We start from the raw sequence: 24,782 nt of genomic DNA on the forward strand, positions 1-24,782 counted from the left end.
AAAGATAGATTAATAACTGTAATAAGTAATAATTCACAGAGACTTTAATTCATCCTTTTACCCAGAGTTCTTAAACTATCATCATTTTTTTTTTTTTGGCTGTGCCACGTGACTTGCAGGACCTTAGCTTTCCAACCAAGGATTGAACTTAGGCTCTTAGCAGTGAAAGCATGGAGTCCTAATCACTGCACCACCAGGGAATTCCCTTCAGTTATTATTTTCTTCCCTTCGTCCCATTTTCCCCCCATGGGAATACAGAGGTTAAAGATGAGAGATGGTGGGGAAATTCAAGGAGAGCCTTTTCCTTCTCTTAGAAACAAAATGTCTCATTACCAAATTTATAGAAGAACTCGTCTGGGGTTTTACAAGATGACTGCTGTTTCATAGGTATATTCACAGGTATGTTCTGTTTCATAGGTATGGCTTTTCTGCGGAAGCCCAGGATTTGAAATTTCAAATGCCTGGAGGTCTTCTACTGGCTGGCCCATAGACCACCAAAACAAATATCCAGGTGAGACATTGATATGGCAGAAACAGGTCTTCCATTAAGAACTAAATACCCACGAATGTTAACTCTATTCTAATTCATGTGAGTCACTGTCTTGAGACAATTTCTAACATTTTTCATTTAATATGCATAAACATATGATATAGTAATGATGACTGTAAATTTTTTGCTGCATCTTCCATTGAGAAGTGAAGTCAAATTCTCTTCCCCTTGAATCTGGACTGGCTTTAGTGGCTTACTTGACCAAATGATTGAGGTGGAGGTGATGCCCTGGGACTTTGGAGGTTAGCTCATAAGAAGCCTTGGAATTTTGACCTGAATCTCTCAGAACGTTTTGCTTTGGGAGTTCCAAGCCATTTTGTAAGAGACTGTCGCCCTACTGTAGACACTGTTTAACGACCCCTGCTGACCCCAGCTTTCAAAGCTTGCAAAGGCACAGTGTGTCTGAGTGGAGCCACTATGGACCCTGCAGAGCAGCTCACCTGCCAATTCAGTATCCCTGAGTGATGTGCCCAGACTCTTGACCCACGAAATCTTGAGAAGTTGTGCAATAAGTGTTACTTGAAAGTCACAATTTGTAAGCAGCAATGAAGAATTGGCATGGGCATTAAATATCTTGAGTGAAATATTCTTTAGAAGTAGAACACATATACATCAGTGTATTATTTTATTGAAAAAATAGGTTCTCACCCTTGGCTGGTTAATATAGTAACTGAAGCAATGGCTTATCTTTTTTGAGATTTTACTACGTGCCAGGTACAATCGTAAGTATTTCACCCATGCATCATTCATGTATTCCCACTTGTCACCTCACTTCTGCTTCATAGAGTATCCATCCATCCATCCATCCATCCATCCATTCAATGAGAGCTTCCTGCCCATCCTTCTGACCACTGTGCGCAGTTGTGACTGAGGAGCGTGGAAGCCAAAGGATGCAAGATTTTCCAAAGGGGTGGCTTCAACATTCTCAAGGATCTATCTCTTTCTAGCACAGGAGAAATTAGTACATTCTTTCCATCCTGTAGTGTGTAGTTGAGGGATTACTTTAACTATATTTAGAGGATCTCCACAGACTTATTTTAGGCAAAACTGTGCAATAATCCTGTTTCGACATCTCTTCATCATTCCTTTCAGAGTTCCTTATCTTACTTTGCCACCCACTAATCTCAAGTGTGCGTGCTCAGCTGCTAACATGTGCCCAACTCTGCGACCCCATGGGCTGTAGCCCGCCAGGCTCCTCTCTCCATGGGATTTTCCAGGCAAGAATACTGGAGTGGGTTGTCACTTCCTCCTCCAGGGGATGTCCCGACCCAAGGATTGAACCTGCATCTTCCATTTGCTCCCACCTGCCTTGGCAGGTGGATTCTTTATCCACAGAGCCACCTCGGTCTCATTTCATAGCTTCATATGGGATGGACTCCTGGAGGCAGTGCTCTGTTCTCTTCCTGAGGCATTTGACAGTTCTCTGGAAAATCATCACCCGTCCCTGCCCTGGGGTGTAGGGAAGAAATGACTTGGGCAGTATTTATTTTTCTTTCCTCAAATCATATTCTGATATCTGTCAATTTCCTCTTTCTCTGTGAGTGTGGGGGTTTCTCATACTTATGTTTATTCATTCCTCTCCCTTTTCTTGCATATCCTTTGAGGCACAGACTTCTGAGTACGGTCAGAGGTGGATGTGCCACAAAGCCAAGAAGCTCAAATTCCAGGGCTCCCTACTTGTGCAGGCTTCTTACAAAACCCTATGCCTGCTTTCAAGTTTTCTATTTTTTAAAAAGAAGGGCCCACACATTGTGTCAACTTCTGGTTTGCAAGTTCTGAATCCACTCCTGAGTAGGGCTCACCTGAAGGCCTGTGGCACTTGTCAATTACAGAATTAATATCTAAGTGATTTGCTTCCTAGGGCTCGTAGCATGACGAGTCACCTTTCAAAGCCGACCTAGCCCCTGAAAGGATCAGTTACATTAGTCCCATTCTTTGCCTGCCTTTAGTTCCTCTCCCAACCCCCTAATTTATTTTGTTCTCAACCTCCTTGGAATGTCTTTTCTCTCAACACCAGGTTCTTAGCTTTCTCCTTTGACTGCTCTTATTTGAATTTCCCTTATTAGTTAAACTCTACCAGCACATAAGACCTCTTTGGATTCAATGGAAATTGTCCCTGCTCTTTTGTGAACAGAGTAAGTTGGTTGTTGAGTTCAGCTAGTTGGGAAAAGAATCTCAAGTGCTTTCGGCTCTGTGAATGTACCAAGAATCATTCACTGGGGTCGTTCTTTTCCAGGATTAAGAAAAACAGCAAGTCATACCTAAGAACAGTTCCAAGTAACCTCATTCTCATGGTGTTGGGGAACAATGGTGGGCTTTGAGGAGTAGTTTTGGGAACCGCTAATGAGAGCACTCACTCCAAGCAGAAGTCCCTTCAGAATTCCGTTCATGGTCACAGGGGCTTCTCACGTGGCCAACATGCTGCATCAGAGAACAACGGCCCACCCTAGTGGTGCAATGTTACTCCTCATCTGCTGTCTGTGAAAGCCGCAGATATAATAAACCCTAATGGATTTTGTGGCTGGGGTTTGGGGAGTTCTTTGAAAATAGGGTGAAACCCTTAGGCTTATTTATGCTGTCAGAGGGGACGTTCTAGAAAATTCTTTCAAGCAAGAAGAAGACACAGCTGGTCTACAGCTGGGCATTCTGCCTTTCCCACGTTGGGAAGAGATTTTGTTCCTCTGAACACCCACACATCTTCCATTTGCTCCCTCAGATTCATTCCACACCCACTCTCTGGCCTTCTTCTTCCTGAGCTGCCCCAGGGCCTGTGTGAACTGCATCAGCAGGTTTTCTTGCATGATGGTTTCTGTTGGGTTCAGCCAATGGGGTGCATTGTCAGGAGAGCTTGGAGGGAAGGAGGAGAGTAAAATCAGGGAATATATTTTCTCAGCACCCTCTTGGTGACTATGTCCCTCACCTGAAGATCAGTGTCCTCCACACAGCATTTTCTGAGTTCAAAAAGTTTTCCTCTCCCCTCTTCATACAAGTTTAGCTCTTAGTAGTGTATTCCTATAACCCCTAGTGACTTCGCTATGCCCTGCTCACTCTTTAGTAAATCACCCCTTAATTTCACTCTTCTCAAATTCCCTGGAGAAGGGAATGGCAACCCACTCCTCTATTCCTGCTGAAAAATCTCATGGGCGGAGGAACCTGGAGGGCTACAGTCCACGGGGTCGCAGAGAGTCAGACACGACTGAAACACAAAGTCCACAAATTCAATTTTCCTGCCTGGATCCATCATTTCCTTGCTGGGACTTTAAACCACACAGTCTTTGATTCAAATTTAGGATTCATGGGTTTAAATATAATTCAGAGCCACTGCCAACAAAACTTCTTCCTGCTCCCCTGTCCTGCCCTGTTTCAAGTCTTTCTATAGTAGCTATAGGGACACACTCAGAATCCTAGAGTTGGTATACAGATTATTAGGATGAAGACATTTGAAATTCAATAGAAGCAAAAAGAAACCTTCTCAGAGCTTCCCTTGTCTAACTAAAAACAGAAAATTTGAGAAGTGAGAACTGTCATACAAATTCCCTCTTCAGTGTGGCTTCTACTCCCAGAAGAGAGACCAAGAGTAAATCTACCATAAGATCTACTCCTCTTCAGGGGAGTTCTATGACTTTGAAGAAGATAGACAAAACACTTATATCTTTATAGACAAGTATCACAAACTCTTATCTCATTTGTTCTAAAAACTATTTGTCTTTCCTAAAGAAATCTTTTTGCTCTTCCCATAGAAGCTGTTTCTCTCCCTTCTCTTACTGCTACTGTGTTAGGTAGGCAAGCCTTTAACAACTTAAGGAAAAAGCAGAGACATTACTTTACCAACAAAGGTCCATCAAAGCTATGGTTTTCCTAGTAGTCATGTATGGATGTGAGAATTGGACTATAAAGAAAGCTGAGTGTGAAAGAATTGATGGTTTTGAACTGTGGTGTTGGAGAAGACTCTTGAAAGTCCCTTGGACTGCAAAGAGATCCAACCAGTCCATCCTAAAGGAAATTAGTCCTGAATATTCATTGGAAGGGCTGATGCTGAAGCTGAAACTCCAATACTTTGGCCACCTGATGCAAAGAACTGACTCATTGGAAAAGACCCTGATGCTGGGAAAGATTGAAAGTGGGAAGAGAAGGGGACGACAGAGGATGAGATGGCTGGATGGCACCACTGACTCAATGGATACGCGTCTGAGTAAACTCCGGTAGTTGGTGATGGACACGGAAGCCTAGTGTGCTGCAGTCCATGGGGTTGCAAAGAGTTGGACTTGACTGAGTGACTGAACTGAACTGAACTGAACCTTTGTTGGCTTCTGTATATGTGGGAATAACCCTTTTCTCCTATTAATCTGTATTTGGTCAGTTTAATTTGCAGACCCCAATTACTTAACATAAGAGGGTAGAGGAAAAAGTTTTTCCTCCCTTACATATTTTAGCAAGTGCATATATTTCTTTTTAAATGGAACATATCAGTCCTTCTCTTTGGAGACAATAAAAAATACAAGATATTACGTGTGATTAGCTCTCAATTAAGATGATTTTACACAGGATTTGAAGGTGTTATAGAATAGAAGAATTTTAGAAAGAAATATGGGCAACTAGCTCTGGGAATGTTTTGTGTTGGAACTTGGCATTTTTCACTTTACTCTTCCATTTCCCTTTTCATGCAGTCTCTAGAATGTCCTGACACCAGGATTAATCTGGAGACTTGGGAAGTAAATGAGTCTCTCTGTTCTTTTCCTTTCCCACACCAAAGGAAACACAACTCATTAGCTTAGGCTGACTGAACACTTCTAAGAATACTGGTTTTAGATGATTAGTCCCAGAATGTGTAGAAATTTGCCTAATCAAGAGTAATCTACTTAGCCAAATTAAAACAAAATTGTATTTTGGGTGAAAAATACTGCACAAGGGAATCTGTTGTTAATTGTTTTTGGACAATGGCTATTTTGGGTTTCATGGCACTGATACGTACACACCGCATTCAATAACTGGCTATGGATCTCTAGAGATATTAACCCCTCTAACAAGACGCTGGGAAGTGTGAGGTGAGTTGGCCACCTCCAGCCATGACCACGACATCAGAACTTACTCTGGCCACCATCTAAACACAGGATTTGGGAAAAATAAAACAACAAAGAACCAAATTTAGAGTAAGCATGGGCTGGAATTGTGTGCGTCACCTTTTGAGAAAGAAAAGAAGTTAATTATATCCAGATCTCAGGCCATGGTAATCTCCAACTTTCTACCCAGGTTATTTTTCAAATTATAAGAAAACATTTATTTTTGAAATCAATCACTTTGCATTGTTTTCCTATCACAGAAAGACATCAATCATCTGTTTTTATAGGTGAGCTGATGCCGGTACTTTCCACCTCTCTGTCCCCCTGTACTTATCTAAAAAGATACTGATGCAAGACCATTGGGTATGCCAAGGTCTATGCCAAAAAGCTCTAAGCTCCTGGTTTAAAACAAAAGCTTCCCGTAGTTTTCTCTGCCTATATTTTAGAAATCATTGAAATGTTGTCCTAGAAAGAGCTTAATCTATATCCCCTTAAAAGCTTGCTGTTATGTGTGCTGGAACCGGGAAGCAAGGAAGAAAAAGAGAAGGAACGAAGACACTCGGGGTTCAGCATCTGTGTTTTGTTCCTTGTGAATTCCAACAGAATGCTTTGTCGATTTAGAGTTAGCTCAAAGTTGTTTGGTTCCCAATAAAAGGCTGCAAAATCTACTGCACAAATGGTTTGAGAGTTAAAGATGATTCCACTGTGCTAAGGCAGCGTGAGGGACTTTCCTGGTCAAGTATCCACCTGCCAATGCAGGAGACATAGGTTTGATCCCTGGGTCAGGAAAATCCCCTGGAGAAGGAAATGGCAACCCGCTCCAGTATTCTTGTCTGGGAAATCCCACGAACAGAGCATCCTGGAAGGTTACAGTCCATGGGGTCACAAAGAGTCAGACACGACTTAGCGAATAAAGAGCAACAACAAGAGAGGCAGTATGAAGATTTGACCAATCGTGATGTCTTGAAACCAGCTACAGGTTTTCATAATCAAGATCCATAATCAAGATCAATTCTGACTTCTATAGATTTTAGGTCATCTTCCCTCTGTGTCTCTATCATTTTATACAGATAATTAGATAACTCAACTTGAATCACGTAAAAATACATTACTTTGGGGGCTATTGAGGGTCACTCGGAATGGTGGATTCTTATCCTTGTTTATTTACTTTTATTAACTCTATGGGCATAGCAGTATTATGAAACTATGGTAAACTTTGTGCTGTGATTAGTGTCTCAATTGTGTCTGATTCTTTGTGACCCCATGGACGGTAGCCCGCCAGGTTCCTCTGTCCTTGGAGATTCTCCAGGCAAGAACACTGGAGTGGGTTGCCATGCCCTGCTCCAGGGGATCTTCCCAACCCAGGGATTGAATCCAGGTCTCCCGCAGGTGGATTCTTTACCATCTGAGTCACCAAGGAAGTCCAAGAATACTTGAGTGGGTAGCCTATCCCTTCTCTAGGGGAGCTTCCTGACCCGGGAATCGAACCAGGGTCTCCTGCATTGCAGGTGGATTCTTTACCAGCTGAGCTACCTGGGAAGCCCATGGTAAACTTTACCCTATTATAAAACAGAACAGAACAGAACAAAACAAAAGCATTTGTGTGTTCTTGTTCTGCGCGTACTCAATTAAGAACATATGAGTTGAGCTTCCCTGGTGGCTCAGTGGTAAAGAATCCACCTGCCAAGGCAGGAGACATGAGTTCAATCCTTGGTCTGGGAAGATCCCTCATGCCTTGAAGCAAATAAGCCCATGAACCACACTATTGAGCCTGTACTCTAGAGCCTGGAAGCTGCAACTCCTGAAGCCCACACACCCTAGAGCCTGTGTTCTGCAACAAGAGAGCCCACCGCAATGGGAAGCCCACACACTGCAATGAAGACCCATCAGAGCCAAAAGTAAATAAATAAATAAGTGACCCCTTGAAAAAAAAAAACTTGCAAGTTGATTGGATGCTCCTTCTAAAAATATTGCCCATTTTGGGGGTTAGGCTGCAAATCTGGGTCTTACACTTGTTCAGTGGACTAGAGTGATTATGTGGTAGCAATAATGATGTGATTGGAATGTGGTTGGTAGTTTCATTGTTTCAACAATTACAGACTTTAGCCAGGTATTTGTAAAATATGTGTTTCCATAAATGACTATCTTGAGAAGTGTCTCCATTTATCTCAATTAAGTTTTAGGAATTTGGGGTGACCCTTCTTAAAGCAGCATGGCAGTTTCTCATTATCCTCAAGGGAATGAGTTGGCTGAAAGGGTGGCATGGGGCATTAGAGATGTTAGGAAAAGGACTTCTCTAGTGGTCCATCCATTGGTTAAGACTGAACTCCCAATGCAGGGGGCCCAGGTTCGATCTCTGGTCAGGGAACTAGATCCCAAATGCAGCAACTAAGACCTGGAGCAGCCATATAAAGAAATGAAAATCAATAAATGTTAAAAAAGATGTCAGGAAAAGATTATAGGAAGATATTGACTTTACAAACTCACTATTTTTTTTTTCTTGTTTGACATGACATTCCACATTCATTCAAAAAGAGAAGTCGCTTTGCAGAATCAAGAATGTATACATGGAGGATTTGCTTTGCTCAACTAATGGATCCTTGAGACAGGAGTTTAGAAACTCCTGGGATCAAATAAGAACATATTTTTCCTTCTTATGGGAATGGGAGTAGTAATAGTATGACCATTGTTCCTAAACAAGGCAGGTCAAGATCACTGCAACTTTTCCGCATAGTTGCTTAGGAGAGAAGACAGAACACAGACACATCCTCAAGTCTGAAACCGCGTTGTTGAGTTTCCTTTTGTATCTAAAGGATTAGCTTTCACGGTGGGAGAGGTTGTAATTGGATTTCACCATGAAAGGAGATTGTAATTAGATTTCTCAGCAGGTCTATGAGTTCTGTCACTGGAAAAAAAAAGAAAAGGGTCTGAATAATCTTCCCTCTAGCTAGAAGGGTAGCCCAGCCAAGCCTGCAGAGATTGGTCTGAAAGAAACGGGTAGAATGGGCCATGTGGGTGTCAGCTACCCTTGACCTCTGATAGACTAATGTCAGCTCTGGTCTCCAAGACGAAGTGTGTGGTCCTTCAGGTTGAGGCTAGAAAGCAGTGTAAGTAACAGCTAAATATTGCTTGGCATTTGATAGGAAACATGGGACATTCCTCCCAATGAAGCCCTCTGACTCTTGGTCTGTCTCTTGGTTTCCTAAAATTTCTACCTCTTAGAGAAGGCAAGGGCACCTAAAGTTTGGCATATTCTAGAATTTGGCATTCTCCATCTAGATTTAGACGGAATTTAAACAAACAACCAGAAAACATTTTGGGCACTGTGGTTCATTTTGAGTTCTTATTTGTATTGGTTCCTTTTTCGTTTCCATAATATTTTCTAGAAGTTTAAATTGGAATAGGATTGGGTCAGAGTAGGTATTGTATTTGATTTATTTTCAGTTCCTATAGATTTTTTAGAAAAGAACATGAGTTTAAATTTACATTTAAAATGTCACATTTTATTTAAGTTCTGCTTGTTGCCTTGCCATATAAATCTACTTACTCCAAACATCTATCTCCATGGGGTACTCCGTATCTTGCTATATCTCTTCTCTCTTCTTATCCCCCTGCTCTTTCTTTTTCTCCTAAGCATTGACAAGCTGTCTGACCACTGAACTGGAATGGAAACATGGCCTTCCATGCCTTTAAATTCAGGAATGGGCTTGGAGTCTACTCTTTTCCATCTCTTGAGTTGGCTATGTCAACTCCTTGGAAATCTTAGTGCTGGCAGTTATTCTTCCAAGTTTTTCTGATTGAACTGTCCTCATGTTGACTCGAGTTCCCCAGGCAGCCAGTATCTACTCTACCATTGTTGGCTCCTTCGTTGGCAGCCTCAGCCAAACTTGTAAGTCCTACTCCTTCTCTTTGAGAACTAAGAAACGTCCTTTACCATTTTCGGTTTTCAAGGCAGATGATGACTACTTGATCTGATCATCTTGCCTCATTGGAAGTAAGAAGAACTCAGCAGGACATAACATATGCCCTAGGAAAAAGCACTGACCGTTTTCCCTGTTACTTCACTTTTCTTCTTACTGTTAGTAGCTTGTTTCCCGGAGTATGTACGTCCACACTTCCAAATAAGGCCAGGTATCTTTTGTGAAGTTTGTTTATATCAGGGGAAGACTGTAGGCTGCTATTTTTAGTAATTATTGCAACTATGGAAAAATTTCCTTCAAGGGAATGGAGTGAACAAAATGGTTATTATAGATACTTCATAATGAGACTCCAGCAGAACATTCTCCTCCACCCTGCCTTTACACATAGCCAAAGGCTTTGTTATCAGAGAGCAAATCCCTTAGTCATATTTTGGCTAAGGTATACATGTTGTTACCTGATCCAGAGTAAACTCTGTTGCTTCAGGGCTTTTAAAGTATTAGTGAATCTCTTGGGAGAGCTCTATAGCTGGGTGTTACAGTAATCTGAAGGATTAAGAAAGATGGCTTTCTATTTTGAGTTCTCTGCTGAATCACCATTTGACATCAAAGTGTTCCAGACTTGCTAGTGTATGATACACTCAGACTCAAAGATGCAGACTTTTCTAAGGCTCTGACCTTCACCTGCCTGTCATCTTGACCAACTGAACCTACATCACTTTGGAACCAAGGTCCATATAGTTAAATCTATGGTTTTTCCAGTAGTCATGTACAGATGTAAGAGTTGGACCATACAGATGTTGAATTGGACTCAACAAAGGTGTTTCAGACTTGAGGATGTGTCTGTGTTCTATCTTCTCTCTTAAGCAACTATGCAGATGTAAGTTGGACCATAAAGAGCATGGAAGAATTGATGCTTTCAAAATGTGGTGTTGCAGAAGACTCTTGATAGTCCCTTGGACAGCAAGGAGATCAAACCAGTCAATCCTAAAGGAAATCAACCCTGAATATTCATTGGAAGGACTGGTGCTGAAGCTAAAGCTCCAATATTTTGGCCACCTGATGCAAAGAGCTGACTCTTTGGAAAAGACCATGATGCTGGGAAAGATTGAGGGCAGGAGGAGAAAAGGGCGACAGGATGAGATGGTTGGCTGGCATCATCGACTCAAGGAACGTGAGTTTGAGCAAGCTCTGGGAGACGGTGAAGGACAGGGAAGCCTGGCATGGTGAAGTCCATGGGGTCGCAAAGAGTTGGACAAGACTGAGCGACTGAACAACAACAGCAGATGTGAGTCAGCAACTTAGCAGCAGCAGCAGCAGGCAGGGATAGATACGGTTCATACCCATTGGATCTTCAACTCTAACCAGAAGTGAATATTAAACATGATTCAAGCAGAGGATAGGGCTGCCCTGGTGGCTCAGAGGTTAAAGCGTCTGCCTGCAATGCGAGAGACCTGGGTTCGATCCCTGGGTCGGGAAGATCCCCTGGAGAAGGAAATGGTAACCCACTCCAGTATTCTTGCCTCGAGAATCCCATGGATGGAGGAGCCTGGTGGGCTACAGTCCACGGGGTCGCAAAGGGTCAGACACAACTGAGCGACTTCCTTTTCCTTCCCTTTCAAGCAGAGGATAAGTACTTTTATTGCTTAGGGAAGAGGGTGTTATGGGGACCTGCATAGGCTTCATGTCTCCCATGCTCTACCTCTCAGAGGAGCTGGCTTTCTCTCTGTCCCTCAAATATACCATGATACCTCCTGCTACAGGGTCTTTGCACAAAGTACTGACACACTCAGAATTCTTTTGCCAGCACCCACTTGCCCCGACCACTACCATCCAGCACACACAGTTCTCATAGAGTTAATCTTTGTTTAGCCTTTGGATCAAGGGAAGCCATCACTGACCTTGAATAGAGGTCAGTTTCCTTATATACTTTCTTAGAACAAAGGTGCTTTGCCTTCCTAACACTTATTAATCAGCATATAATTATGCACAGTTCATGCTCCATATAATGCAAACACCCCCCGCCCCAAATCAAGCCACAAAAAAAGAGGGATTTGCCTTATATTCTAGTACTTCTGATGTCTCCTGCATAAAAGGTCATGGTCTCAATTATTTCATTTTCAGCAACAAAGTACCATTTCAGGCAAGCAGCCTGAAATGATCTCAAGCAAGGCTTATTTTTGATCTTAAGAAGGTCACCTGGACAAGAAAAAAGGAGATGAAGATATTTAAAGCAGATTTAGTAATTATTCCTGAGGCATGACTTCATTTTTGCAAGTGTTGGAATCACACTGTTTTAGAAAACCACACTTTATAGACTCAGGTGGTTTTAAATAAGCCCTTTAAAGAGCACTGGAAAAAAGTCATGTAGTAGGTAATTAAATGTAGAGATCATAACCAGAGGATGAGAATTTATGCTTGGGGCTCAAATCTGCAGCAGCAGCAGATTTCTGAGAAGTGACTTGCAGAAGACAGATGATGCACTATTCTCTATTAGATAATTACAGAGTGGATCCAGTGAACACAATGATGCTAAAGATACACAGAGAGAGTTTTAAAAACATTGTTTCATGAAACAGGAGAATGGAAAAATCATTTTTAGAAGCATAAAATATTCCAAGTGATATGGGATTTAAAATAGCATATTTGTAACAATAGAGTAAGTGTCCTAGGTATGCGTTACAATGTATTATCCATCTGTGCATTTATGCTGGCCAAAGACTTTGGCTGAGGATCTTTTCATTAGAAAAATGAAGAGCTCTCTTCATTTGTTTGAGGTCACCTTATGTTTGAGCAAATGTACTTTTAAAAAAAAAATTATCAAAGTCTAGTTGAATTACAATTTTGTGTTAATTTCTGCTATACAGAAAAGTGATTCAGTTATACACGCACACATATATGTTCTTTACAAAAATTTATATTTTTCCACTTTTTGTTACTGCGATGGTTTGATTATCACCTGTCTCCCTAACTACATAGTAAGTGCCACAAGAACACAACCCTTCTCTGTTTGCATCTATAGTCTTCCAGGCATTTCAAACAGAACTGCTGTTCATTCATTCAGCTGTGTCCAACTCTTTGTGACCCTGTAGACTGCAATACACCAGGCTTCCCTGTCCTTCACTATCTCCCGGAGTTTGCTCAAACTCACGCCCATTGATTTGGTGATGCCATCATATCAGTCGTTTGAGACATAAGATAAAAATATTTGTTTCATGACCTGAAAAAATAAGTAATATTTCAACACTGAAGAAACTAAAATGGAATTTTTTTTTTGTTTTTTTGACTGTACCATGTGGCAAGCAGGATCTTAGTTCCCTGACCAGGGATCAAACCATGCCCAAACCAGTGTGTGGTGGAAGCACAGAGTCTTAACCACTGGTCAGCCAGAGAACCACTGGTCTACCAGAAACTTTAAAAAAAAAAAAAAAAAGCATTTTAATGAAAGATACCTTTTGCCCTAGCATTAATTGAGAAGAATCTTTTTTACTCTTTATAAATGTAAAAATCCTCAATTATTCCCTTTTATTCTCTTAAGATACTCAAGGGTTCATGTTTAAACAGTGGCAATTCTGAGGCCTGTTTTCATTGTAGTTTACTTACTGGGAGATTCAAGGTTCAAAAAAGGTCTCATTCTTATCAGAGTTAGACCTAATGAGAGGAGTATTAAAAGGGCTTCGACTTCTTGAGCACTTCCATCCATTGTTTCAGTGAACCCTACAACAATCTATGAGTTAGCTGTTATTCCCACTTAAGACTCCAGGGAAACTGAGGCTTGGCGAGCTTTACAGCCAACCTTTACCACTGGGCAGAATCTGCAATAAAAGTCTTACACACAGTAGCTCATTCAATTCCCATGACAATTTTATGACCACTATCATCTCTCTTTTATATATGGGAGGAGGAGGTGAAGAGGGGAGAAGATAAAAATCTGGAGAGTCTGAGTGCCAGGATTCCAGGAAACCTACCCCTGTATCATACCCCTTGATTGATAACCACTTGGATAAACGCATGGTGAAGCTGGGAGGAGGTAGTGGGGACTCGGAAAATGGCTCTATTGTGGGGCGTGCAGCCTGTGCTAGAAAGTGAAAGTCCTTGCTTTTTTTTTCCTCCTTGGCCTTCCTGGTGGTTGTTCCCTGCACTCCACAGTAAAATGGTCAGCGTTTAGTAACTTTCTTGTTCATTGTCTTTACATCCATTCATTGACTCTTTAAAGGAAATGTTTGGCTACTGCCACTGGTGTACATAAGTTGGTTGCATAATAGGAAGGAAAGAAGCCAGGACGGGAGGCTCCATTTCTAAAGAAGGCTTTTTAAAGCCGACTAAGAGTGATTTCACAGAGAGGGTTGTGAAACTCGAGTCTCTCTATACGCTTTCATTGCTATGACGACAGGAGGCTCCTGCTGCATGTAGCCAGAAAAAGCAGCTGACATTTCGGTCCTAGGAACATAGGGGAGAGGTTTACAAAAACAAAAAGCAAAACCCAAACCCTGGCGTGTGAATTTCAGTTAGAGAGAGAGAAAGAAAAAACTACCCCTGAGAGCAAGTCAAAACCCCTATTCTTGCCTTTAGAAAAGATAAGAAAGGAGAAATGTTGGGGCCTTCTCTCCCATCCAAGTAGCCAATAAAACAGATTGAGCACAAAGCCCCATTTCGTCTCACCCTTCTTAACAACAACCTGAAACAGAAAGCTCACTTTGGTTTCACTTGACTTGGCCATTATGAAGCAACTAATTGATAAAGCAGTAATACTTTATGCTGAGCTTCCCCCCACCACCCCCCGTCGCCACCCACCCACACACAAGGGAATTCACTAGGGTCAGATTTATTTATTTTTTCATTTCTTTGGATCAAGAGACAATTCAAAGAATATTTCTTTCTTGACCCCCAATTTTACTGCAAGAAAAATTATTCCAAGTGTGTAATCAAACACTTCCTCACTAGATTGGGGTTGACCCATATACAATATTGATATTATGTATAAAACAGACAATTGATGGGAACATACTATATAGCACAAGGAACTCTACTTAGTGCACTGCTGCGACCTACATAGAAGGAAAATCTAAAAGGAGGAGATATATGTATACATGTGGTTGATTTCTTTTGCTGCGCAGGAGAAGCTAACACAACATTGCAAAACAACTATGTTGCAATAAAAATGAATTAAAACAAAAACAAAAACTTCTTCACTCTGTGTCTAGTATTCTGCCAGGTGCTGTACCTGACATTAAAAAAACATCTTATTTAAATCCTACAACGACCCTAGTGTAGGCATTATTATCAACATTTGCCTAATGGATGGGTAAATTCAGTCCAGAATGTGTGACATGACCCCCCAAGCTCACACAGCCCGTAAGAGGCAGAAGTCAGGATTTAAACTCAGGTGTATAAGGCACTGAAACCCATGCTCTGCCTACTCTTCTGGGCATAGACCTGGCATTTACATTTTATTTTACAGCAAGTGTGTAACTACAAGGAAGAAACCCTGAGGGAAAACCTGGAGTAAATTCCCTTTCTACAGAGTTCCATTAGGAACATATAGGTAGTCTAGTGCTTTCATATTAGCTATGATTGATAGATTGATTCAAATGTATCAGGCATAGTTAATTTCCTCTCAATTCTCACAACAGATCACTAAGCAGTAACCAATCTTAAGATCCCGATTTCCACAAATGAGGGCATTGAGGATCAAAGAGTCATTTTCACAAAGTCACAGACCCTGGTAAAACCCAGATGTAAACCAGATCTGTATGTTTAAAGAGCCCATGATCTTACTCACTTTATAATACCATCTCCCTACAATCAGTCAAGCCCATACCACACACTCTATTCCCCAGACTTCTGACCATCTTTTGATGCCCAAGATAAAAATCAGGTTAGCCTCAGATGGTACCACCATTGCAAGCACAGCCCTTGGGGGAAGATGCGCTGTGGGCCTTGTGTGAACCAGTTTCTAGCCAAATTGGACATCCCTTGGGCAGCCAGGCCTACAGGGGAAGCTCCTCTGTAAGGGGCTTCCTTTTGGGGGCTTCCTTCTCCTTCACTGGAGGTTGTTCCAAAATGATATGTGGAGTCTGAAAAACAGTCACTTATATTCTTGGGGGAAAAAGATTCCCAACACATTCTGGACCCTGTGCTAAACAAATAAAATAGCAATGTTTTACATTACAGATCAACTGAATAAAAATAACAAGCAGTTGAGAGGAAATGAAATGAAAAATGTTTGAAACTGTCCAGACACATCACTATTCATTTCATTTATGTCATCACTATTTATTATTTTTACTTAGTTGATAAGTGAAACTGTGCCTGAGTGCCTATTGGGGATTAAACACCAAAGGATCTGGAAAGGAAAGCCCAGGTCTTGAATTGCTAAATGGCTGTACAAAAATTCCCTGAAAGAAAATAAACAAGATTCATTAATAACATGTATATATTCTTTTCCAAAATGTGGAAAGCAGTACTGGATGGTCAGTAGATGAAACAGACTGCTGTGCTTTGCTGGATCTTACTGAATGGACAGAAATATAAACTTAAATCTTTCCTGAAAGGGGTGTCCTTTTTTTTTTTCAATAGTCATAGTGAATGGTAATCATAACCATCAGGGTTGAGCTGAATAAGCTGTGAACTGAAAAAGACTGATATCCATGAGAAAGGGGAGAATAAAAAAAACCCGATTTCTGCTGACTTGGACCAAATGAACATTTCTATTCAGCGTACTTAGGCCCTGGGCCAGAGGGGAGCGCGGATATAATGCCAAGGTGACATATTTAACCTCTTTGCAGATTAATGGCAGTTCAAAAGGGATACACTCTCTGCAAGACCTCTTGGTTATAGTATCAACAACGTTGATCTGCAGTTGAAAGCACGATTTTCTCCTGCAGGGTGACCTCTAATTCCCAGGAGGAATGAGGGAGCATGGCTTGCATTATTGTTTTATTTTAGAAGATAGAGTCAGAAATGAAGGTACCTTACAATATATGAGTTATGATAATTTTTTAGCTCTTTGATTCCCCTCCCCCTTAATCCCTTCCTAAATAAGACATTATTAGGAATTAGGAATTTTGTGTATGTGAGTATGTATCCTAAAAAATAATGGAAGGAGACCAGAGACAATGAGTCAAAAAACTCTAAAAGGGAATCAGGAAAAAAAATAGTCACAATAGCCAAAGAAATTATCAAAGATGAATATAATACTATAGAAATTTTCTTATCTTTTGGAAAAGCAAAATGTTCCATTTCTACACTGCTGTTAGGTAAAAGACTGGTACAGTGGTGATGATTGAATAACTTCAGATAACTTAAACAGGGAAAACACCCAAATTACTTTGATTTGAAAGTTTATTTTTAACAACCATTTTCCTTTTGATTTATTTAGTACAGTTAGTCAAGTATTTCTGCAAAACACATTTCAGGATTTCAGACTTCACCAAGATCTGAATGCTAGTCTGGCCAACAATATTTTTACATTTCTAAGCATCATTTATTAGTATTTGTTCTTTAACCATAGGGAAAAAAACACGAATTCTAGTGTTAAAATTCCCTAGTAAGTAGTTTTTCTGTAAATCATGCAAAAAGATTTTTTTTTTCATTGTTCTTGTTAACATGTGGTTTTGTATTAGGCAAAAATATTAGATTTCTCTATCCGATCATGCAAACTAGGTTATCAAATACAGTTAAGCCGATACAGTAAACTTCTTAAAATTTACCTTCAGGTAGGTGGCTGGACCCAGAGCCTTGGCAGAAAATTGCAGCCGAATCCTGTCTTTGCACACAGCCTGGAAATAAGTTTGACAAATGCCCAATACTGTTTAAATCTCTCCTTGTTTAGCTCTGCTTCTTTGCCCAGAAACACATTCAGGTCTACTGGAGTTGAAATTCTGCTGCTCTGTCAACTCGTCAGGGTCTGAGGTGACAGACGAATTCGGAGGTTGGCACTGGGACGTATTTCAGACTGTCATCGTTTTTTTTTTTGTTGCAGATTCCCGCAGTTCTCGGGCGGTCCAGCCTCTCCCGAGGAGGGCGAGGGTGCGCTGAGCGTCGCAGGCAGTGGAGACCCGCGGGAAGGAGCTCAGTCTGCCCGAGAGAATGGGGTTAACTGTCCTCCCCTCAAGCTCTTGTTCTCAGAGGCTCATAACTTGGCCAGAATATAAGCACTTGGCTCCTTATGCTTTTTTTTTTTCCCTCCCCTTCTCTTTTTCAAACAACTCTAAAAGGTTTTACAAGCAGGATCTCTTTTTTTGGGGGGGAGGGGGATGGTGTTTAATTTTAAAAGAGACTGAAAAGAGACTCCATGCTGTGGTTTCTTCCTAAAGGAAATTGTGGGGGAGGGGGTGGTGGTGGTGGGGAGGTTAAGGAAGGGAAAAGAATAATCGTAGCAGATGCATTTTTACCTCCCCTGTGCAAAAACTGTTCCCACGAATGCATCTGAATTTAGTATCAGCAGGATATTGCAGGTACTTTAACCTTTTCAAAAGATGACCTTCAGAAATTTACATATATATGAAGCATTATTCCTTCATAGTATGGATCGCTTATATGCTGATCCAGAAATGTTGCAGTTCATAAACTATTCTTTCCGCAACAAAACTCCCTACCATAACCCCCTGTATAATGTGTGATCTGTAAGAGGGAGCTTTCCCATGAAATAGACTTTGCATTTTCGTTACTTCTATATGTGTCTCATCTCTTCCACTGCAACTTCTACATTTATTGGACATTTGTTATGTGTCAGACACTGGTTAATAGTTTTTTATGCATCCATCTCAGCTGATCCTGCCAAGCCTGCAGGAAGTGACCATCACGTCCATTTGATGATAGTGTGGTTTGGTGGGAAAGTCTGCACGTTTGAGGCCACACTACGTGGGTTTGCACATTGGTTCCTAACTGTGTATGACCTGGGATGAGTCACATAATGTCTCTAAGCTTCAGAATCCTTATCTATAAGATGGGGATATAGATAAGGAGATGATAATAGTGTCCATCTCAGGCAGCTGTTCTGCATCGTAAGTAGGTAAATACCTCCTGCCACCCAACAGATCCTCAAATGTTAGTGATTATGCTTTACATAAGGAGATGGGAGCTTGGTGAAGCTGAGTGACTTTTCCAGGGTCTCTAGCTTGTAGGTTGTGGGGCAGGATTCCAACCCAGCTACCTTGCTGACCGATACTACTCAATATCTAGGCTCTAACACCTCCTTCTCAGTGAGCTGCGAGGTCCCTGAGGGTGGGAACGTGCCTCTGTCTTTTCTCCATGTGCCTAGCGCAGTGCTTGGCGTAAAGTGAATGTTCCATTAACATTAGGTAGGTCAGAGTTTAATGTAGCTTTAAATTTTACTACACCAAATTTTATTATGCCAAAATCAGCACAAAAGCCAAACAACATTATCAAAAAGAAGGAAAAACCCCACCTGTAATTCTAGGCAAATACACCCTCAGACAATTGTCTTCAGTCACTTCAGAAACATTGGCCCTATTTATTTTTCAGATTGCTGCAAGAGAAAGGTAATAAGAATTATCTCAGTTTTGCAGTTGGGAAAATTTGGGAGCAGAGGAAACTGGGCAAGTTGCCTAGGAACTGCAAACAAGTCACGGTGCAGCTGGGAACTGTCTCAATGTCTCTGCAATCAGGATCGCTTGTTCCAGACCGCCTTGCCAGGCGCAGGATGAAATGACGTGATGTCCTTTTGCCTCAGACAATGGGATGTTTTTCCTTAGCCAAGGTCTGGGGTGTGAGCAGTCTCCTCAGAGAAGGATCAATGGGGTGGGCTGTGTTAGCCTCTGGTTCTTCTCTGCCTCTGCACACATCTGAGTCTGAGGAGTGTGGGAGACATGGGCACCATTTCTTCAAAAGCTCTGAGGACCTCAGGTGTGGTGGGACTCTTACAGGGTACGTGTGTGAGAGCTAAGTCACTTCAGTCGTGTCCAACTCTTGTGACACCATGGACTGTAGCCCGCCCGGCTCCTCTGTCCATGGGATATCTCTCCAGGCAAGGATACCAGAGTGGGCTGCCCTTCCCTCCTCCAGGGGATCTTTCCAACCCAGGGAAGGAATCACATCTCTTAAGTCTCCTTCATTGGCAGGCAGGTTCTTTACTATTAGTGCCACCTGGGAAGCCCTACAGGGTACGTAGGACAAGCGTTACTGAAGGTCAAGCTTTACTGAAGATTTTACCTGGAAAGGCTAAAGGGAATTTTCTCTGGGACCTAAAGTGTTAACTTCTTGTAACAACATTCCCTGTTTGTTTGACATGGTTTCATGAGATTGGTTTCAGGTAATTACATCAATTCAATGAGAATGTAGGGAAAGTTTCAGCTGCAGGGCTATGGGGAAAAGATTTGACCAAGAAAACTATTTTTTCTAATACTAAAATTGATATTTTATGTACTTACCAAATGATCCTAATAAAATTTCTTACAGAAATCTGTTAACATAACAAATAACTTGGTTAGAGCAAACTGGATTTATCTCTCAAATGTAAATATGTATCTAGGGAATTTGTAGGTGGCCAACCTTGAGAATTTCGACTCAGGATTTTGTTCTAGGTCTTATTAATCTATAATGATAAAAAGACCCATTGTATTTTTTACAACTAGATAATAGAGAAAAGAGGGAGTGTGTGAATTTAGTAAAAGGGCCTTGAATCCACAATATCTAAGTATGACTTTATTTTGGGAATGTTTATGGGCAGATATCCAAACTAATTGTTTCTAAAATTGTTGTTTCTAAAATAGTTTACAGCTCATGAAGCTGAGGACAATAAGCCCACACCAATACCGCACTAACAGATGGAGCTGTGGAAGGGATTTAGAAACTTATCCAGTATGTAAATGTGATGGGAGAACTTTGATAAAAAGGAGCTTATTACATTCCTGCATATGAACTGACCCACATAAAATCATCTTTGGTCAGAAGGGTCCAACAAAAGTCAGACCCTTGAAGTGTTCTTTCAAAGTTGGTGGTTTTTCAAGCTTTTAATGCTAGGACTCCCTTTTACCTTAGTGAAAGCTGTGGCCAAGCTCCTAAAATTCATCCATGACCCTCCCCTCCCCCTCCATGAAGTTAAGAACCTTTGATTCAGGTTAAGGGCCAGGGAACAAATTCATCAGTCCTCAAGCATCGTTTTGTTATACACAGCACAAATCTCTGGGTGATAGGAGAGAAATGTCATAGTTCCTGCATCTTAGGAACCTAAGAGACAAGAGTACAGTCATTGTCAGAAGAGGGCATGGTTCCCTTGGACAAGTTGTCGATGAACAACCAGCTGACCTAAGGAAAAAAAGGAAAACTTTAATAGAGCCAGATTTGAGGATTATAGCCCAGGAAGAACATCTCAGCAAGCTCCGGGACTTGTTCCACCCATTAGAAGTCAAGGCACGGTTATATAAGTTTTTTGAGACAGAGGGCTGTACATGAAATGACATAATATTTTTGAAAATTTATTTTATGTTGGAATATAGCTGATTAACAATGCTGTGTTATATTCAGGTATACAACAAAGTGATTTAGTTATGTTTACACATGTATCTACTCTTTTTCAAATTCTTTTCCCGTTTAGGTTATTATAGAATACTGAACAGAGTCCCCTGTGCGATACAATAGGTCCTTGTTTGTTATCCATTTTAAATATAAGCACTCACAGACTTATAGAACAATCAGATGACATTATTACTGACAGTTTACCTGCTCCAGATCTGAGTGTCCTCGTGGTGGTTCATATGACCCTGCACAAGATCAAGAAGGAAGGTGATTTTTTTAAGAAGTCATTGTGTTGGTGCTGAGAGAACGTTGCTCTTTATGGCTGAGCAGGTAATCCTGCTGATGGGGGAGGGCTGGTGCTTGTATAGTACAGATACACAGTGCACAGTGAGGGAGAGAGGAGAATGAAGGGCCGAGAAGAATTATGTTTAAATTTTTCTTGTTGTCCCATAAAATATGAATTTTATTTCACATAGGGGAGAGTCCCAGGTAGGAAGTGAGTCTGGATGAAGGGAAGGTGTAGTGACAACAGAGTGTCGACGATTCTATTGGCCAAGACCTATCCTGTAGGACCTTCTCCTTGCTGATGCCCTGTATTAGTTTTCTAGGGTCACTGTAACAAAGCGCACCCATTGGGAAGCTTTGTTGTTGTTCAGTTGCTAAGCCGTGTCTGACTCTTTGTGATCCCATAGACCGTAGCTTGTCCGGCTCCTCTGCCTCCACTATCTCTTGGAGTTTGCTCAAATTCATGTCCGTTGACTTGGTGATGCGATCTAACCATCTCATCCTCTGTCACCCCCTTCTCCTTTTACCTTCAATCTTTCCCAGCATCAGGGTCTTTTCCAATGAGTTGGCGCTTCACATCAGGTGGCCAAAGTATTGGAGCTTCAACAACAGTCCTTCAATGAATGTTCGTGGTTGATTTCCTTTAGCATTGACAGGTTTGATCTCCTTGCTGTCCAAGGGACTCTCATGAGTCTTTCCCAGCACCACAATTTGAAAGCATCCGTTCCTTGGTGCTCAGCCTTCTTTATGTTTGGAGGCTGGAAGTCCAAGACCAAGGTGCTGCTGGGTGGGCTTCTCCTGAGGCTTTTCTCCTTCCATTGTAGATGGCTGTCTTCTTATTGTGTCCTCACTTTATCTTCCTTTTTCTTCTCTCAAACACCCGTGGTGTCCCTTCCATGTTTTATGAGGGTGCTGGACCTATTGGATTAGGTTCCCACCCTTTGACTTCATTTCACCTTAGTTGAAATTACCTGTTAAGGCTCTTTCTCCAAATCCAGTCACATTGGGGTTTAGGGCTTCAACATATGAATTTGGGGGGACATAATTCAGTCCATAGCATCCCATGTATTTTTCAGATTTTTAAAATTTATTTCTTTATGGGCCTTACTTCTGAGAACCACACTCATTTCTCAATTCTGGCTTAGTCACTGGCCTCTTTCCATGGAATTTCCTCCATTCCTCTGCACCACCATCGTATCTGACATGGAACCATTTCAGATTTCTCAGTTCTGTCTTGGTTATCAACTCATTCAGTTACTTTCTCTTTTTTACCTTTATACTTTTTTATTGAGTTAGAGAATATAGTTTTTCTTTACTTATTCTATCACTATTTTCTATTTTCCTATGGCTTCCCTGGTGGCTCAGACAATAAAGAACACACCTGCAATGCAGAAGTTCCGGGTACGATCCTTGGGTTGGGAAGATTCCCCTGGAGAAGGGACTGGCTACTCACTCCAGTATTCTTGCCTGGAGAATTCCATGGACAGAGGAGCCTGGTGGGCTACAGTCTATGGGGTCACAAAGAATCAGATATGACTATTTTATCTTCATAATAGCCCAGTAGATATTAAATGCCTGTTTTAGAAATGAGATGACTGTGCTGAGAGAGGTTGAATTAGTTTTTCTAATGTCTTAGATGTGGGGTCAATTTCTGACTATGAATACTTGCAGAAGTTGCTCTAGCCATCCTCCCCTGGCCCAGCACACCTATGGGCTTTGTCATACCCTCTACTAGGTCTTAAGCAGAGACTTGACTCACAGAAGTAATTAAAAAGCAAGAGAGTTGCAAATATGCAAAGTATTTTGCTAAATATCAGGTGCTGAATGTAATTAACTGCCATCTTTCTCCTTATAACTCAAAGCAAAAAAAAAAAAAAAGAAAGAAATCGAAAGAGGAAGATTGGTTAGGGTTGGGTGAATTTTGTATGTCAGACTAAGCAATTTGGCTGTTTTATCATTAGGTAAAAAGGAGCTCTGGAAGATTAGAAAAAGGAAGGCAAAAACATAAAATACATCTATCAAGACAGATTATGCTGCAATAACAAAGAACTCCAGAATATCAGGAGCCTACAACAAAGTTTTGTTTTCATCTCTGCTCCACCCTTATTGTTCAGTTCAGTTCAGTTCAGTCGCTCAGTCGTGTCCGACTCTTTGAGACCCCGGACTGCAATACCCAGGCCTCCCTGTCCATCACCAACTCCCGGAGTGTACTCAAACTCATGTCCATTGAGTTGGTGATGTCATCCAACCATCTCATCCTCTTGCATCCCCTTCTCCTTGTGCCTTCAATCTTTCCCAGCGTCAGGGTCTTTTCCAATGAGTCGGCTCTCCGCATCAGGTGGTCAAAATATTGGTTTCAGCTTCAGCATCAGTCCTTCCAATAAATATTCAAGACTGATTTCCTTTAGGATGGACTGGTTGGATCTCCTTGTGGTCCAAGTGACTCTCAAGAGTCTTCTCCAACACCACAGTTCAAAAGCATCAATTCTTCAGCTCTCAGCTTTCTTTATAGTCCAACTCTCACATTCATACATGACTACTAGAAAAATCATAGCTTTGACTAGACAGACTTTTGTTGGCAAAGCAATGTCTCTGCTTTTTAATATGCTGTCTAGGTTGGTCATAACTTTTCTTCCAAGTGGCAAGCATCTTTTAATTTCATGGCTGCAGTCACTATCTGCAGTGATTTTGGAGCCCCCCAAAATAAAGTCTGTCACTGTTTCCATTGTTTCTCCATCTATTTGCCATGAAGTTTATTGTATTCTACTGAAATTCTGCTTTGCATTGTCTTTACTCCAGGATTCGGGTTGACCAACCCAGAAACAGGAGGAAGAAATATGGCAAACTATGCTTAGTTCTTTTTTTCAATTAATTTTTATTGGAGTATAATTGCTTTACAATGTTGTGCAGTACAACAAAGTGGATCAGCTATACGTATACATATATTCCCCTGTTTTTTCTCCCCATTTGGGTCACCACTGAATAGCAGCAGGTTCTCAATAGTTACTTATTTTATACATAGGATCAATGATGAAACTCTGCTTAGTTCTTAAAGTTTCTGCCAGGGTGTGATACATATCACTTTTGTCCACATTTCATTGATCAAAGGCTTGAATATAGTGAGGCTTGAATATATCTTTAAAAAAAAATGTTGGCTGCACTGGCCCAGGCTTTGTTGCAGGGCACAGGCTTAATTTCCCATGGCATGTAAGATCTTAATTTCTTGACCAGGGATCAAACCTGCATTCCCTTTATTGCAAAGCAGAGTCTCAACCACTGAACCACCAGGGAGGTCCTGAATATATCTTTTAGAGGGACACAATTCGACCCACTACAAGATGGGTTGCAATTTAACCATAAACTTCTGGTTGACTAAAGGAATATGGAAACTATGATGAATGGTAAACTCATAGGGTAAAAAAGTTTCAAATATATATATATATATAAGGTACTATATAGAAAAGCAAATGGTACCCTTAGAGCATGCTT

The 24,782-nt window shown here is 41.2% G+C and overlaps 1 protein-coding gene across 1 annotated transcript in view; it reads right to left on the bottom strand.

Annotated features, from left to right (window-relative positions):
• SPARCL1 (SPARC like 1) overlaps nucleotides 1-17,960 on the bottom strand; it is a 54,270-nt gene extending 36,310 nt beyond the window's left edge. The window contains exon 1 of the mRNA XM_043447653.1: nucleotides 17,240-17,960. The gene's annotated coding sequence lies outside the window, so the exon portion shown is untranslated. The remainder of the gene's footprint in view (nucleotides 1-17,239) is intronic.
• Between the last annotated feature and the right edge of the window lie 6,822 nt (nucleotides 17,961-24,782).

This window comes from Cervus canadensis, chromosome 26 (assembly GCF_019320065.1).
Source record: "Cervus canadensis isolate Bull #8, Minnesota chromosome 26, ASM1932006v1, whole genome shotgun sequence".
Lineage (NCBI taxonomy): Eukaryota > Metazoa > Chordata > Mammalia > Artiodactyla > Cervidae > Cervus > Cervus canadensis.